The sequence below is a fragment of the Gallus gallus genome, chromosome 10, assembly GCF_016699485.2.
Source record: "Gallus gallus isolate bGalGal1 chromosome 10, bGalGal1.mat.broiler.GRCg7b, whole genome shotgun sequence".
Lineage (NCBI taxonomy): Eukaryota > Metazoa > Chordata > Aves > Galliformes > Phasianidae > Gallus > Gallus gallus.
Genome location: NC_052541.1, coordinates 1,565,058 through 1,583,312, shown reverse-complemented (window position 1 = coordinate 1,583,312; position 18,255 = coordinate 1,565,058). Strand labels below are relative to the sequence as shown.

Below are 18,255 nucleotides of genomic sequence, written 5' to 3'. Positions count from 1 at the left end.
GCAGATAAAAATGTAAAATTAATGCAGCAAGAATGCATTAGGTTGCAAGCAAAGAGTGATGTGGTCATTATAAACAAGAAAAAACAACACAAACAAACGTATTTCTGCTGCAGCTTTCTGGCAAGTTGAGACGGGATGAGGTTGCTGTGATCAGAGGGAAACTGCTCCTGCAGCTGAGGTTAGTGCTTGAGACAGGAGTTCTACGAGCGTGGATGAAAAGGAAGAGCATTTATCTTCACTGTTTTGTGTGCTAAGGGGAAAAAACCAACCAACCAACAAACCCAACAAATAGGTATGGTTTTAAGCACTGGCACTCTGAGGTGGTTTCTTAGCTCCAAAACCCAGTCTGTGCTGATCCTCTTTACCAGCAAGACCCGTTTTTTTTTTTTTTTTTTTTTTTACTGTTTCAATTAGGTTAGCCCTCTCAATTTTGTTTTTTCAAGTGATATTTTAACTGCAGGATGGTTCTGATTCCTCTGCTGCTGCCACGCTGCACGCACATTTCTTTCCTTCGCCCACATCTTGATTGTTTCCTCTGCGTGACAGAGTGCACAGCACTGTGCTGCTTGGGAGGGCTGTGCTTGTGCATCACCTTCTGCTTCTGATAGTGTGCAATCCCTGCACTTTTGGAGGGCTGCCATTATAATCACAGGTATATGCATCACCGTTTCATGTTTTTTTTCAGACGGTGTTCGTGTGTTGCGCTGTGCATTGCCTCTCCTTTGTGCTGTGCTCCGTTGTTTTGGGACAATTAGGACATTCTCAAACCAACTGTTTTGCTCTGTCATTAAAGCATCACGTTTTAGTGTAGGTCTGTTTCCTGCAAGGAGCAACACGGTGATTGGCAGCAACAGCAATGAAGTTCTTTCCCACGTGCCTCTGATCTGTCAGCACAACTGCTGAGAAGTGTTTGAACAAGCAAGAGAGATCTCTGCATTGCTGAGTTCCTGAGCAGTGGTATTTTTACACTGTTAGCACAGAACGCAGTATGAAGTTGGTGGTGTTTGAAGATCTGCAGTGACAAAGCGTGTGCCTTCCTGGGAGCTGAGTCCTGTGAGAAGTCAGATGTTACTTCTGTGGCTCAACCTGTGGTTCTCCTACTAATCAGTTGCTGAAGTAATGGTTTAGGTGAGAGCATTTCATCACAAGATACTCTTATTTGTGAGATGCTCAGAATCTCTGGCACTCAGAACAGCTCTGTAGTGCTTTGCTAGGTCTGTGCTAGGGATTTGGATGAACTGGGGTCTACTTTAACTTGGTATGATTTCAGATCTCTGGCCAGGCTCAGCACTGAGATTGATCAACCTTTCTTCCTCCCATGACATGCTTAGCCTTGTCAAAGTGTTGGAACCAGCTTCAGTTTTCTCTGTTTCCTATGATTCTGAGTTAACCCTCTTTTCAGGAAATTAGTGGCTTCCTGTAGGCTATTCGTAGTTGCTGCTGGCTGAGAAGAGTGAGGTGATGTCTGTGCAATGAAACGTGATAAAGTGTTGAGGAGGATTAGCTTTTTCCTTTTCTAGGGCTGGGATGGCACAGTTGAGCGCGATAGCGGTTTGGGACCAGTGCCACGAGCAACTTCTGCTCTCCTTCATGTTGCTGCAGTGGGGGCATTGAGCTTTGGTGGAAGATGAGCCAAAACTCAGTGCTTTTGTTCTCTGGATTTGCTGGCTCCTTAATTCATTTGGAGGTACTGGGGTGGTTTTCATTGTTTGCTTAGGAAAGCAAAACCAAATGAAATCTGCTGAGAATCCTTCTTGTTTTAGGGAACTGTGTACGGGGTCAGGGAGACCACGGCGTTTTCACTGCACGGATTGTCCGTTGTTGCAGGGACCCTTTTTGTGCCCTGGGAACTCACGTTGAGGCTTCTCCTTCCTGCTCTGCGTTCAGCCTCACGCTCTGGACAGGAAGCGGTGAAGGCTGAGCGTGTCTCAGGGCTCCACATGTAATGCACTTGCTCGTGCACTGGGCTTAGGGGGAGGCTGTAGTCTCATCTCGGGGGGAGAATGCCCATTTTCAGCTCTTTGCCTACAAGCAGAAGAATTCTAAGACCTCGGTATTAAGGCCTGACCTACTTGTGGCTGTTTGGACATCTGCACGAGGAGGTGAGGATAAAAGAAAGCACTGCAGCTTCTTAATAGAAGAAACACGACACGCTAATAATGTGCGTGGCTTGGCAGCACTAAGAGGAAGTTAGAGCAGACGTGAGTACTGGAGACATGGAAATCACTGGGGTGCATTCAGGTTGTTCTGGTGGTCTGTCTGTCTGCCTGCTCTGCCGTGTCCTTTCATTGCTCTTTGGAGGCATTGTTAAGGGGAAAACTCACGGCATTTATCTTATTTACTGGCATTCAAAGAATATCTGATGCTATTGTCTGTTCCTTCACACGTGAAATCTAATCTCTGCCTCAATTAGCCTTGGTAATAAGGCTCCTGTCTGATAAGCGAGTAGACAAATATTAGCGTGTTACCACCAAGGTCTTTATCCTTCACCGAGATACGGTGGCTGAGCTTGAGCACAGGTTATTTATCCACAGAGAACAAACTTATCTGTGTTCCTGAATTGCCCCTATCGCAGAGCGAGCACTCCTGCCCCGAGCCGAGCCAGATTGGGCTGGACAGCCCCAAGAGCCCTTCTGTATCACACGAGTGAAATATTTTCCCCACTTTTCTGTATGTACAGTATTTCTGGTGCTGCCTACGACATGCATGCAGAAAATGCATAAAGAATCCAGTGTTTGCAGGCAGCTCCACGTCAGCCTGAGCTTTCCGACAGCGTGTCTGAAATATGCACAGCTCGTTCATTCCTGCCTCCGCAGCCCAGCAACCTGCTGAGGAGGAGGATGGTGGGTGCACCAGCAGTTTGTTGCTGTTGCACGTGAAACCCTGCAGCCTGAGCCTGGATATCCCTGAGGTTGAGCACCAGTGAGGTGTGGGTGCTACCAGGGTGCTGGAGGTTGTGATGTGAGTTCGTTTGCTGAGGGAAAGAGAGAGAAAATTGCTTCCAGAGATGATCCTGCAGCTGGTCGGAGGGAGCCCTGCTGAGACACAGGCGATTCACACAGGTGAGGTTTCTTCTCTTTCTTATATACAACTCTTATCCAAGCTTTATGGCACAGGGCAATCCTTTTCAAAGCAGCACCAGGGCTTCCCCTGGAAAGCACCCTCTTGGTTTCTCTTCCTAACCATAGTAACTCAACTCATGAAGTGATGGTGTTTATTTTTTCCTTTTTTTTTATTTATTTTTTTTACATACTTCCTTGCCAAAGTAGCTAACCTCATCAGTTTTACATTTCTCCTCATTCATACTTTAAATGTCCTAGTGCCATCACTTGGTGGCTTGAATGCTTAACGTCTCAGTTCTCTCTATTGGCTCGTGCTGGTGCTTTGCTCAGGATGTGGTGCAGGGCTAATGAACCTATGTAACCTCAGGGAGGTAAGAGAACTGAAAGCACAAGGAAAGTGATGTAGCAGGCCGCGTAGTTCAGTGAAACCAGTAGCCAGGTCAGCACACTGGAGATGGTGGCTTGATGTACAAAGCTGGGGTGATTTGAGGGGAAGTACTTCAGAATTCTTTCAGTATGCATGAAAACAAAAACCTTATATTAATTTTGGAAGCTCTCTTGTGCCAGGGCCTTTGCCTGGTTTTCCTCTCCCCGGTGCCCCTGAGAATGTTTGCCTACAGAACTGGTAGGCCTAAAGCTGCCCAGCATCTTCTTGTTGCTCCTTGAGTTGCCTTCTGCCTGCATCATCCACCTTAAAATTGAGCTAGTGATGTCTGTTGACATCGCTTTGAGTCTTGGTTGGGAATCCCTAGACACGTGCTCAGCTTGTTGGTCTGTAGCTGACTGGCTTCACGATGAGCCCACCTAGAGGTTTGCTGTCCTCGTTTCTGATCGCAGAAAGGAACCATTGTAGGAGCTGTTGAGTGATCCCAGGAGACGAGTAGCAGGGGATGCTGCGTTCTCTGCAGGAGCCTGCTGTCCTGGTGGATCTACTTGGCTTGCTCCAGTGTCTCTCATCCACCTGGATGAAAAAGCTGCTGCTTTCATTTGTCCTAATGAACTAACCTGACCAACGAGGGTCAGCCTGAAGTGAAATCTCATCCACTGCCCACAGACATGGAGAGCTGCAGCTAGGACCTGCTAGGATCCAGATTATTCAGCAGGGCTGCAAAAAGAAAAGCACAGGCATGTTTTTCATGAGTGCCTTGTCGAAGAGGCCGTTCTGATTTATGTTCTTGCATCTTTTACATGCATACGTCTGAGATGAAAACCAGCTAGATGATGAGGTTCAGGTTGATATGAGCCAAACAGATGCACTTCAAAAAAAAAAAAAAAAAAAAAAAAAGACTTCAATCTTAAGTTCACTTAGCTCATTTCCTAGTGTCATTACATTACCCTGATGATGAATGTGCTTCAGTTGTGTGATCCCACACTGAACATATTTTTAAACATTTTTTTCACGCTTCCTTCTGTTGATCTCATCACATAGCAAAGGTAATAGATACAAGGCAGTTTCATTTCCATGCCATATGCTCCCTGGGACACTCTGGACGGATAATTACAACACTTGTATGTTTTATTTTACCACACAATACCAGCATGCTTTCAGGTTTTCAGGTAACAGAGGTAGGTGGGCCTCAGAGAAGCTTCAAGTGAGATGTTTGCTTCTTCCCTGAGTTTTCCACCTCCTATTCTCTTTTAGGGGAAGGACGACACTTTGGGCACCAGGACTTCTTTTGCCCCCCTTCCCCCCTTACTCCGCCAATGTGACCTTTCCTTGGCGAACACCTTCTGAGCCTTAATTTTTATGATGGTAATGACTGCAAATAGAGGATCTCATGCAGTAGCTGGGGTATTGCGGTGAGTTTCAAGGCTCAGGGCTATCTCAGGGATTGGAAAAGGCTGGGTCTCCCCTGTGCTGCTGAGGGGGTTTGCTGCAGCAAGGCATAGCTGCTGGATTTCATTCAGCTTACAGTGGAAAACTTCACGTTTGTGGGGGGGGGGGAGGTGGTTGAGGCCGCACACTGCGTGGTTGATAAAGGATTCCAGAATGACTTTGTAGAATTGCCGTAGTTAACTGGAAATGGAAATGGCAGAATTGAATTACGTGCTTGGATAAAGCACAATCTGATTTGGGAGGGATGTGATTTCTCCTATCTCAGAAGTGGCGCTAGAGGCAGGCAGGTTGTCCTCAGGCTGAAGAAGGGACTGATGCCTGTTTCAAAACGTGATTATTTGAATAAGCTGATCAAAGGTACGATGTCTGAAAGAGCAGTAGGCAAAGTACTGGGAGAAATGGGTCCGTGTAGCAGAAGCTGGAAGGTAAAGGGCAATTCATGACCCAGGGTCTGAGCGATGCGGGTGCTGTCCCGGTCAGGCTGCTCGCCGTGCTGTGTTGGTGTCTGGCCCTTCACATCCCCGTTACTGAAGCTGGGTTGGTCTTGCATTTGACTGCTTTTAAAGCAGAACAAAAAACCTGCCTCTGTTTCAGGGAAACGTGTTTAACTAGGCAAGAAAAAACCCCAGCCATCATTAAAACTTGCGGCTTGTCAAACCTGGTTACCCTTTCAAAGTTAGGGTTAATGGTGCTGCCTTTAGTCACGCCGAAGAGGAGTTTCACTGCAGACTTTATTGGAAAGGATCAGGGAAAGTGGCAGATCGATGGGACTTGTGTCAGCCGCTGCTTCTGCTGAAGGCAATGAGAATAATCAAACACCGAGTGGTTTTCCATGCGCGTCGGATGCCGAATGCTGGCAGCTTGAAGGTGGTGATGCCCTTAAATGGGTCTGAGGCTCCTGATCCCTCTTTGTGCCTGCAGTTGAGGTGCAGAGAGCAATCATGCTAAGCTGGATAAAAGGTGTTTTGTGTTGAAAGTGACTTTCAGGCTGACTCCAAGCATGGAAGGCTTCACTTGTTTTGCTAGGGGAGGTGGAGGCAGCGCTGCTGGAAGTGCTGCGGCCCTGCAGAACAGCAGGAGCAGTGCGTATCGCCTGACTGAGAAGTCAGCAAAATCTCATGTTTCTGATCCAAGTCCTGGGTTGCATCTCTGTGCGAGTGGCCGAGGTGGGGTGTCAGGGACAGCATCCCATGGAGAGGGGCGAAAAAGCTCTGTAAAGCTTATTGCTTATGAACAGATAGAAGAACTTTTCCTATTGTCCTTCTTATCTCTCTTACTGGTAAAGAAGTAACGGGATCTATTTCAGTCCTTCAAACAATGCGAATTAATTAGTGGCAACTTGGCTTTTGCTCGTCCCTTCTCTGCCAGCGCATATGTGGTAATAGGAGATGGATGCCTTGCGTTATTCCTGCCCCGTTTCTTGGTGTGATGAGCTAAGATGAGTCCCAAAAATCTTACTGTGAGGCTGACCCTGTGTCTGCATTTCCCTGCTGAATGCATTCCTTACATTTGGAGGAGGAGGAGCAGCACACCTGCGCTTTCTTCCCGCACGTCTGGAGGATCCGTGATGGCAGAGGAGTCTGACACGGCATGTCTGATGAGGGCCATGTCTCTGTGCTTCTGATTAGAAGTGAGAGGTAGCATCTGCTCCGCGCCCGACCCGGTGCTGCCGCAGCACACAGAGCAGCCGCAGGAGAAAGCACGGCTTGCTGCCTCGGGCAGCTGCCTGTTGTGGCCGGCGCTGCTGTCCTAATGCTTCTAATTCTGCCAGGGTAATGGTGTGCAAGTAATCGGGGAGAAAAACCCACCCCATGGATTAAATCTGCTGATTTTTTTATTTCATTTTATTTTTATTGCTGGGTCACCCCTCCATTCCCCCCTTCCCTGTTTCATAATGGACTCGCCGTGCCTCCCGGCTGGAAAATCGAACTAATGTTGTTTACTTGTCTTTTTAAATACTTGTTATTGGATTTCGCCGGCCTCTTTCTCTGGTGGAGAGCTCTCTTGGCCCCGTGCCAGTTGAACGATGGGTCGGTAATCTGGGAGCGTTCGGTTCAATTGGTTTATGTAAGCGCTCAGGTCCTTCTCACCTAACTTCTGTGTGCCGCGGGTGAAGCTGCCGGGTCTGCTGATGTAGCTGGGGGAGGGTGAGTATTGCAAAATGGGTTCCTCGAGGGCAAGAAATGTATAGCTGGAGGTATTTGGCTGGAAGTTTGATGTATTGAATACGGATCTGGGTGGCTTAGATGAGGGAAGTAAGTGGCATCACTTCTGTAAGGTCTTTTAAAGGCATTTTCGCATTGAGGTCTTGTGATGCTGGGGAGAGAGCTGTGCAAAAAGTATGGCTTCTGCTCTTGGACCGGTGTTTAACTCTTGTAGCTGAGGTTCTGACATCAGGGAACGTTCTTTTTGTTTCTAGGTGATGACGGAACACCGCTTACATCGGGTTAGCATGGAGTGCCTGTGGTTCCCTTCTCAGTTGTCCTTCTTGTAAATAAAAGGTGGCCATGCAGCCAGCTGTGTTACCTGAGCCAGGCTTTTCCTGGCTTGAGTGCCATCAGCGTCGCGTTTCGGTTGCTTCAGATAACGCACAGTTGACCTCGGCTGCATCCGGTCCCCCTCCAAGGGCACGGTGCAGCGTGGTGGCACGGTGCTGTGTTTGCCAGGGGTTTGCTCAGGGGAGCCAGCTTGGAGAAGATGCGCTGTGGTTTTTGGCTGGCTTTGTGGGCTCGGTTTTGGGGGGCAGAAAACAAGTTCGATGAGTAATTTAGAAATGTGTGGGTGCTCTCTGGCTGCTCTCTGATTTAGAGGTCCTAATAAGTCAGAAAGGTAAGCTCAGCAAACTTAAAGGGATGCGTTTATGAGCAGCTGTTAATTTAACAGATCTGCAGTAGTCTTTTACTTCCTGGTGTAAGTAAGTATGTACGTGTGGCAGCTGAAGGGAACAGTCAGTGGGCGATTTTGAAATGCTCAAAAGCAAAAGATGCTCGGGGAAGCTTTGGATCCATAGCAGGTATCAAAGAAAAGCGATCTGCAAGGTGGAGGAGAGCTCTGTCCTGTGTTTGGCACCCCGGAGCAGCCAACAGTGCGGGATAAGCGCGATTATCCACCGACTGCAATTAGGACAAATGCCGCCACCGAAGCGGCTTTGGGAGCCACTGGGTGGTAAATGCACGAGCAGATGTCCAAGAAGCCCTTCTGCAGAGCTGGCTGAGCATTCTCTTTGTGCCCGTGGTGTTTCCGCTCAGGATGCGGGGTTGTCTTTGGGAGTGGGGTACTCTTCTCCTCCAGTCTCATCTGATTTCTGAAGGCATCTGGGAATGTGTGACCTGTCCTGGTGCAGGCTGCGCGAGCCGTGTGCTCTGTTCTCCGTTTGCTTTAATGCCCTTTTTGAGGATAGATCAGGTCAGGATTTCATGTTTCTGGCCGAGGATGAATCTGCTCTGTTACTGGACGGGGTGCGGTGGGGTGGAAAAGCGCGTCTTCTGCTGTGGTTTTTAGCGTTGCTCTGTTCTAATGAAAAAACAGGCCTTCCAATGGAAAGAAGTGGTTGCTACCCTCCCACCTCCCTTGTGCCCTCTTATTCTGGATGAAAAATAGCCTTCTGAAGACCGGGACGACACGTGGAAGCTTGAAACAGTCAGGCTGGGAGGAGGAAGCGCATAGTTTGTGCCGGTTTCAATTGAATACGCCGGGTTCAATTTGTGCCTACTGAAGCATGGAAATCAGCCCATTGCCAGCTTGTGAATGTTGCTGTTTTTTTGTTGCTTGATCTCCAGAGAAACCAGATCCCCGGCTTCCACACCAGGCAGGGTTCTTTCAGTTGCTATTATTTTTCAGAGAACACGGTGAGACTGAGGCCATCACCTCACTGGACTCAGTGATTTTTCCAGAACCCAGAATGTCTTCTGAGTTTTATTTATTCGATAGCTGCATTCCACTGCTGGCATCACTTACGCTGAGCCCCAGCTGGGCCGTTTAAGGCGGACGCTGATCTCCAGGCACAGAGGTGGGGTTACGGGCTGAGCCACGGCACTGTCTGTGGCTGCTGTGCAGAAGGAGGAGGTCCGGATGCTGTCTTCCTAACGCTCCCTGGTGATGTATCATTAGCAAAAGGTGTGTGAATGCCAATAAACCTCCCAGTCTGCAACAAGCCAGAGGGCTCGCATCCGAAAACACGCATTTTACGATGGCTGTGTCACAACCTGTGCTGCAGATGGTCGATCATTTGTGGCTTTTCTCACTGGGAAGGTGATTTCTAACACACTGCTTCTCTGATGGGTGCATCAGCTCAGTCCTGCTGAATTCCTGCAGCCTATCTTTTCCATCTCAGAAAGCAGTAACTTGATAACCTCGAGGAGACGCCGAGCTGCAGCTCGACCAGGCCTCGGAGTTCCCATTGCAAGTTCCCCTCCTGGCGTGGCCGTGGCTTCGCCTTGCAGAGCTCGCAGTGTTTTGTTTGGACGGCGTGGCTGATCTCTGACAGGCCATCCATAGCACTTCGCCTCTCAAAACAAACACCACGCACATGTAGGAATTTTTCCTTTTCCTGCTCTTTTTTTTTTTTTTTTTTTAGAATAAAGTCTTTTTCTGTGATGTTCTGATGCTTTGGTTTTAACCAAACAAACAAGCAGTGAGCCTCAGTACTTCCTATCTTGCTGAGAGTAACAACCTAGCTAATTAAAACTCTTAATTATGTGAGCCTTTTCTGTGGGCTCGCGGGTGGTTGACCTCACCAGGATTCTGCAGTCTGTGTGCAGAGCCCCGGTTGGCCAGACGTGGATAGATGCAGGGTTATTTTGGAGACGAGGAGAGCAGCGTGATCAGCGCTTGTTCCTGTCCATTATCTGCAGCAGCAGCTGTGTGCAGGCTGCTCGGTGGCATCTCTAGGTGTGTTTCTGATCACAAGGCTCATTTCTGTTTTCTTGTTCCCTAACAGCTTTCGCTGTCTCTTAGCTTGCTGTGCCTCAGCACCAACAAGTTAATCTGCTGTCTGCTGGCATCGCCCGGAGTGCGCACGCTTGGAGGAGCCTGCCTTGTCATGCATTAGTCTGTCACATCCATTTCTCAGCACGCAGCTGTATTTTCACTCCGTGCATAGACGAGCAGCAGAGGTGGAAACTTTCTCAGTGCTACCATCACCCGTGTGCCTGTTTATTAAAAGTAGCACCGATTCCCCAAAGCAGCTCCATCTCTGCAAAAGGCAGGTGTTATACATTATTAAATACTTGGCTATCTCCCCTCCTTTTATTCTTCCTTTAGATATTAATGCTCTCAAGGAACTCCAAAGCTCGTGTGCTGAGGTGTCTGACAATAGCTATTTTTAGTGAAGCTGTCATCTATAATTCAAGGTATTTGCAGTGCTTGTGTTGGGAGAAGGTTTTGTTTTTAGTTTCGTGTTTCATTGCGTTCACAATAGTCATCTTCACGTTTAAAAGGCGCTCTCATGTTATGGCACTTCCATGACAGTTTAATTCTGAGATCGAATACACTGTTTTGTGGTTAGCTGAAGTGCACCAGTCTATCTGTGCCCTCGCTTGTAAGTGATCATCGTCTGTGGGATGAGTATTTTGAATATGGCCTTCAGAGGAAGAACTTGGGTTTTTCATGCGCTAGTTGCTGGAAGTCTTGTTTAAAACATGATTCACCCTGCTTGTTTGTTTTGAGGTACACGAGCGGATTTGGCAGTTTCATATTCCTTCTCCTGATGGCTGTTTCTGAATGCTTTACAATAGGCAGTGCTTCTAAAACTTCTGCGTTGTGGTGGTGGTGGTGGTGAGAGAGGAGGACTCGGAGGACCTCGTCTGATGTCCCACTCTTTTAACCGTGCTCTGCTTTGTTTGGTCAAGATTGGCTGATTGTGGTAATGTTAGGAAGTAGCAAATTATTTTCCTCTTGGCTCTTACACTGTAGCTGCTGGCTGCCATGCGGTGAGCTGCTGAGCTCCAGGATGGGACGGATGCGCTGGGACGACGCGCGGTGCTGTCTCTTGTGTAATGCAAACCTTCAGTCCAGCCAGGAGCAGCTGCTTGTCTTCTGGCGAGGCTGCGGTTGTTGCTGCTGAGGGCTGACTTTCATTTGCTGCAGAAGAGATTATTGTCTTTTGGGAAATGATTTCATCGGCAGATTGCGGACGGGAAGGTGGGACAAGCAGAAGTGGCAAACAGGAAGGCAGAGCCCGGTGCTCAGCAGCGAGCTGGGGGCTGCCTCCATGCATAGCGCTATGGAAATGCATTGGGGGATTTGGAAAGGACCCGGATGGATGGCGTCCAAGCCTTGTTGATTTGTATTTCGGAAGTGAAAGTTAGAGCAGGAGAAACCGCTGCTTGGAAATGACATTTGCAAGAGTGCTTAGAGAGGAGGGCAGATAAACGTGGTGGCTGCTGGGATTTGCTGATGGCTTAAGCTGAAGGTCTTTGGTGCCTCTGAGCGCCCACGGCTCAAATCAGAGACAGATGGAACAGAAAAGGGTTGGTTTTTTTTTTTTTAAGCTCTAGCTATTTAAGCTACTGTTTATTAAAAAGTATGTTTTACCTAAAATGTTTCGAAAAAAAAAAAGTAAGAAAGTGGCTTAAACTCAACGAGAGCCGCACTTTATCTTCAGTTCTAATCTTGGAGCGTGCATTAGCAGGATGTATTCCATCAGTGGGAGAGTTGGAAATGTCTCCTTTGCAGAAGAGCAAGCTCAGGGTTTCTGTATTGATGAGTCCCTGGGAGCAGATGGGTAGTAGTTTTTGTGTAGTGTAGTAAAATCGAGTTAGGGATGCTGGAGCATTTTATTGGAATAAGACTGACAGCTAAAAAGAGGTTTCTGTGAAGAAGCTGTAAAACCATCCCTTTTTCACCGTTGGTTGCAGTCCTTCATGCTCTGCAGCATGAGGGATGAGACCATCGGTCACAAAGTCACAGCTTCTCCAGCACCACTGCACTTTAATTTGGCTTTGTGGTCAGGTTGTGTTACCTTCTGCCAGATAACATCAATGCCCTTAAGGTCTCTGGGGAAAAAAACCAAACACTTTCCACACCTCCAGTTATCATGGTGTGCTATTCAAGAACGGTAAATTATTTCTTGAAACAAGCATACAGAAATCTGCTTTTTTTTTTCCCCCTTATCATTTATTTCACTTATCTTGTGAAATGTTTCAATGCAGTGTTGTAGTGACATTAAGCTACAGGTGTAATGCATTTGTATGAGATTTATAGCTCCTGGACAGGCATGCCTCGTCTTTGCCCAGCTCTTATTTTAGGTATTTGCTCTGGACGAAGTGTGAAGCCTCCCCTCCTGAAGCTGTGGTCGAATCCCTCAGCCAGGTTTCTCCTGACACCGGTGCCTGCAGGGCTGGTGAGGAGGTGCAGGATTCATCATTTCCCAGGGTCTGTTTTCTTGGGCTCTTCTAGGATAGAAGCATCTTGTGCTTAATGCCTTTGTAATCCCCGAGCTCTGCAAAAGGTATTCTCTGGGGCTGTTTTGGGGCTGGTGAGGCGTCCTCAGCGTGATGCTTGGCAGTATCTCTCTGCTCCAGCCCTTCATATCCTTCATTTTTAGCAGGATCCATAAGACTTACTGTAAACGCTGTTTTCTTCAGGTTCACTGTAGGAATGTTCTGGCTGCTAACAAAAATATGAGCAGTACAGGGCTTCCTGAGATGATAGAATGCTTAGAGTTGGAAGGGACCCTTAAAGGCCTTCTAGTCCAACTCCCTTGCAAGGAACAGGGATGTTTGCAGGTGAATCAGGTGCTCGGAGCACCTGATGGCCTCCAGTGTCTCCAGGAATGGGGGAAGGAATAGGAGGATGCTGTGTTTGTAGTTCACAGTTCTTCAGCAAATAATTCTGGGTTCTATGATGGCTGTGTTAAAGGGGAGCATTGGCACGCTTCTTCTGATTTTATCCTTTATTCTTTCTTGGCTGCTCTTTCTAGCCCCTGTGGTCCTTTGGGTTTTCTGCTTCTGAAGACCGGGCCCACTCTGTCTTTTCATTTGTGATCGCTCTAATTTAAATTTACACGATAAACTGTAGCATTACACAGATAACCTTCTGTTTTTTCAGACTTGTGACTTTCACAAGCTAGGAAGCACTGCGGAGGGAGGGACCCAGGGAGCAGCTGGAGAGCAAGGTGCCCAACGCTGGCTCAGTCACCAGGCGTCCCCTGTCAGAACAGAGCTCCTAGTGATGATGCTCACGTGCTCAGCACCCAGCTTTTGTGTCCTTGCTCACTCTGATGTGATTTCATAGATGAAGTAGAGGGAAGGGTTCATGATGAGTATCAGCCGGAAAGTGCTAACTGCTGGGTGTGTGCCATGAGAAGAAAGCAGGCTATTTTAGCGCGTGGAGTTTCAGGAGAACTGTAGCATTTCCAGGAACCAGGCTGCAGTGACTCAGTTTAGGAACTGGAGAAAGAGGAACAGCCGCTGCCGTCGGTGACACGCTTTGTTTGCACCACACTTCTCTCCTCCCAGCATCATGCAGAAGGCCTGTGACAGAAGCAAAGATGGAAATCGCTTCTCCCATTCAGTTTCCTCCATCACAAGACCTCAGCATGCCTTCCTGCGGGCCCTTTTTGCTCCATTTTAGCGGGCCTTCATCTGTGCCTACTGCAGCTTCTCCAGCGAGCGAGGCAGGAACCCTGCAGACAAGAGCTTCATTCACAGCGTGGCTGTGATTAATTCCTTGAACACTGATTCATTCTCTGCGCAGAAGGTGCTTTGACCTTAAGGGGAAGAGTAAGTGATTGTGATATTATTCATGCCTTAAGTCAGCTCCCTGTTCGCAGGAACCATTTTCAACGGCCTGTAGGAACTGTTTTGCAACAGTTTTTCCTGTGTTGTTTTTTTTTTTTCCTTTCCATTTTGTCTTAGAAAAAAGGTCTGCTCCAGCCCAGCAGATTTCCATGCAGTACATAAGCAAGAGGATGGTTAAGAGGCAGCAGTGTCCTAGCTCTGCTTGGAGCTGCTAGGAGAGGGGCTGTTGAGCAGCATTCGTAGCTCTTGGACCACAGGGGAATAGCAAAACCTCAAAATGTAGGGTAATTCCAGGCTTTGGCATCATCTGCTGAGGTATTCTGTGTATCCACAGGCCTCTTAAATAGGAAGAATTGTAAGATTCAAGCACGATAAACGGAATGCACCTCAGAAAGAGAAGAAAACTGGCGCTGCACAGCAAGGCAAGTGCTGCTGTCGTGGAGAAGCTTCCATGCAACAAGCTGGAGTGTGGGGCTCAGTGTTTAGGACAGAGGTGAATAGTCAGGATGCTGATAGAAGTGATGGACAAAAATATAAAAATGAGGGAAAACAAGGCTGAGATGACATCTCTCAATTTGCAATTTGCAAGTCGGTGGAAAAGCTGGTGAGCTTAGGGACAGCTTACGAAGCATTCTGATCCTATTTCAGGTTACACTCAGCATGGGAACTGTGAGTCTTTGGGAAGTGTTTACATGGTTTTAGCTGTGTATCCACAGCTTCTTGTCTCATATTCTGGGCATCTTCCTGGGGGGCTCTGTGTACTCCTCACCCCAAAGGTGTGGTGGTGGGGCTGACCTCTGCTCGTAGAGGTACTTCCACTGCCTTCCCCTCCCCTCTTACCTGGGGGATGGTGCCATCAGCCACAAAAACAACTTGTGATGTTTATGAGTCTGCCCTGGGTTGCAGGGATCGAGGGGTTATTTACAGAATTGTTTGGGTTTGCTACGGCGTGGGGAGTGAAGGCTCAGCAGTTTTGTTAGGTGTCCCTGGCGTTGCCTGTTGGCTCTTGCTTGACATCCGTCAGTCCCAGTATGCTCCTCTGGAATTTGTACAGAAGGGTTTTTTTCTGTATACAGAGAATCCTGGAGTGCTGATTTCTTTGCTGTCCGTGTTTGTCCTTCCTTCTGAAGAGCTCCCTGTGAGCTGCGGTTGCAAGCCAGCACTGAAACGCTCAGGAATCTCACTTTTCCTGATTGCAAACCTCAGAAGAATTAAACTAATTCTTTTGGGTGAAACTTTCTTCTGGAGACCTCGCAGCAGTTATACTGCAAGGCAGTCCCCTGTACTCCTGCTGTCCTCCCCCCACCAATACCCAGGTGCAGACGTGGTACTTTCACGCGGCACTGCCCGTTTACTCACAACCTGAGGTTCTTTGGGCTATTCTGAGGTAGATGATTAAGCTACAGTGTGCCTTCTATCATGAGAAGAGGAAAACCAGGATAAGCAAAGAAGAGAAAGGCCGTTAAAAGAGGAGGATTAGCACTGTACTGATGGCTGAATGAACCGCTTTGTAAAACTGCATGCAGTAACTGCGTTCTGGATGACTGAAGCCTTGCGTGTTTTTGTAGATATTTTTGTTCATAAATTAAGGAGACTGCCCTTATCTTGGTTCTCCCTGTGCAAGCAGACATTTGGCATCATGGTGGGCTTTCTGCCTTTCCTGAACGCCGTAGTTTTGATGGCATCGGCTGTGACAGATGCGTCGGTCTGGTACCAGCTCGCTGCTAGGGGCTGCTCTGTCTGCCTTCTGCTGCTGCCAAGGAGAAATTCAGAGACCTCGTACGTATGCCACCAAGTTCAGATTAAGCAGTGCATCAGTTGGCTGTCTCAGATTAAGTTATCTGCTTGAAGAGTTTCTGCTGCCCGCGGTGTGCGTTCCGGTGCAGGGATGCAACTCGAGCAGCCGAGGCCTCGCAGTTGTCTGAGGGTTAGGAAGGGGAAGCAAGTTTCTCTATTTCTGTAGTTACTCCTCAGTGTTACTGTAAATGAACTTTGCTTCCAGAACTGCCCCTCTAGCAGCCTCAGCACTGACACTGCTCTCTTTTCTTTCCAGTCCTCCAGTATTTGGCAAGCCCTGGCCGTGATTGCAAGCTTTAGCTGTCTCGGATTATTTATAGCGGGCACTGATGCTTCCAGTGGACAGCTTATCTTGGCTTTCTGCCACGTGCTGCTTACATTGTCCCTGAAAAGGAAAATACTGAGATATGTCTTTTCTGAGCAGAAAAGCAGGAAATAGCAGAACTGAAAGCCTGCACTTGTGCTCTTTGTGGTGACACACAGTCACAGAGGCTCCAGGCTCCTTTTCTCCCCGCTTCTTGAGCTTTCCCAAAGGTAATGCAACCCCTCTCACTCATGTGGTGTTGCTTACGGAATAAAACTTGCTTCAGAATGCACTCCCCAATACAAAAGCACCCCAATACACTATTGTATATATATATATTTCCTTTAAGAAAGCGTGTTTGCCACCTGTGTTTAACTACCTTAAGGTTTAACCTCGTTATGGTCAACTAATAAAAGATTGCCTGTAGTGTAGATGTAAACCACCACTTAGAAGCTCAGCATACACTCACAGCCCAGTTGACCATCATAATGTAACTACATGTTTTCTTTCAGCCAGCTGGCCGGCAGGTTATTGCTGTGATTTCTGTGTGGGATCCTCTGCTCCAAGTCAGTATGAATCTGCTTTGTAATGCAGGAGGGTACAGCCTCAGCTTGCAGCCTCACACTTGGGAGGTTATGTTTTGTATGTTCTAAAACTGGGTGCCCACGTGAGGTGTGTGAGGTGCTGAGCAGAGCCGGGCTCCTGGCCATCAGTGGCCGGGAGAGCAGGCAATTACCTTCATTAACGTTTCTCTGACCCAACGTAATGCTCCAAGACGTGTTTAATGTCATTAAGAGTAAATCACGTAGTGAGCCTTGTGGGGATTTATACGGCTCAAATTAACACCTCTTCACTTTCTCACCTCGCCAAATTTTGGCGTGCTCGGTGGGAGCGCCTGGCGCTGTGTGCTGTGGGAGGTTTTGGTGCTCGGCTCTGCCTTCTGGCAGGCACAGAGCTGTTTGGGTGCAGGTGATGTTTGCAGTGCTGCTCAGGCCATGTGGAATCGGCTTCCATTGGGAAGAAAAGGGAAATTCTGGGGAGAGGGGCGGGCTGCTTTATCGAGCGTGTAGGGGAAGGAGGAGGCAGCATGGAAGGTGGTTTTGCTCGAAGTGATTGCCTTAAAGTATTGTTTGCAGCTCTCACGTGAGTCAGCAGCCTTTGATAGGCTCAGATAACGTGAATAAAAATAGCCGACCATCTCGTGGTGAGCTTTGAAGGAAAGTCTCGATGAGGAATTACTGAGCTTAAGTGTTTTTTTCCTCCTTAAGGAGAAGCTGATACTGGAGGCTCGGAGCTGGACAAAGAAAGCCCAACGCAGCGCAGAGCTGACATCATCCCTGCTGCATCCATGCCTATCCTAAACCTATAGCAAAGCAGCTGGAGCGCTTCCCAGTGCATAATATATGTCCTGCTACCAGGCAATGCGCCGTGTAGCCATGCCAGATGTATTTCACTGTGACATGTTAATTTCTCCGCTTCGCATAGCGTGTGGCGAGGGGTAATATACTTCATGAAATATGGGAGCGAGAAACAATGCGACAGTACGGCATAAAATAATGCCTTTCATTCGAGGATACTGGAAATGTGTGTAAGAAATTAAATATCCCAGTCTGCAGTGGTGTAGTTCTGAGTTCTGATGGTAGTGTTGGGAAAAGCACAAGGACCGGGTGAGTGTTTGGAATGAGAGTTTGTCCCAGTACCGAATACCTGGAGCTCAGGTGCACCCCAGACCCAGTGTAGGTTTTGACATTTCTTTTAACCACATGGAGCATCTTCTTGATGCTCAACGAAAAGCTCAGTGTGATCCTGGACGTCACACAAACCTTTATCTGTGTGAAATTCCACCTCTCTTCTGTCTCAATAGTGGAATTATGTGAAGGTCTTTGAGGGGAGTTTTGAGTTGGTTGTGACTTGCTGGGGGGGCTGAGGACCTCTGGCTCTGGAATGGCATTTATCTGGGGCTGATAGTGGGGTGTCTTGTCTTCTTGGGGATTAAGTTTGAGAAGTTAGCTCTATTCGATGTTTCAGCATCAGAGGTTTGAGTTTTGTGGGTTTTGGGCAGAATGAGAGAAATAAAAAAGGGATTGCGTGAGTGAGTGGGCTGTAATGTGTCGTATCTGCTGTTAATGTGGACGCACTGGGAGAAGGTGGACTTGGTGGATGCAAAAGTGCCAATGTTAGAGCCCTCATGGGTTGGAAGAAAAAGGGTTATATCCACTGCTGTGGGGTGATAGATCTGGGGCAAGGACCAGGTTCCCAGGAGAGATGAGGGGTCGTTTTGTCTCAATGCAAAGCAGCTAAGACTTGAGAGTGTCATGCACCCTAACAGTACAAATTGGGTGATTCATATCACAGTCTGGATTTCAGAGCAGCAGTGGGAGTGGGTAAAAGAAATCAATGCAAGATCATCGTCCTTTTAGTGCTGCAGCAAAGCATCAGGCTTATCAGCAGTTTCGATTCTTGAAGTGGTGCAGGAATTACATCTATTTCCAATCGGAGACAACTTGAACCTCG

The 18,255-nt window shown here is 47.9% G+C and overlaps 1 protein-coding gene across 13 annotated transcripts in view; it reads left to right on the top strand.

The window, feature by feature from the left end:
• Window positions 1-18,255, top strand: part of MYO9A (myosin IXA) — a 166,117-nt gene that overhangs the window by 10,686 nt on the left and 137,176 nt on the right. Inside the window, exon 2 of one of the 13 annotated variants that reach the window (XM_040706564.2) lies at window positions 114-1,128. The exons of 9 other annotated variants lie outside the window; for them this stretch is intronic. The gene's annotated coding sequence lies outside the window, so the exon portion shown is untranslated. Of the gene's footprint in view, window positions 1-113; window positions 1,129-1,923; window positions 3,063-5,270; window positions 13,623-14,950; window positions 15,972-18,255 lie in introns of those variants that run through there. 3 more of the 13 variants (XM_046899221.1, XM_015279068.4, XM_046899220.1) reach the window with 3 other exon arrangements.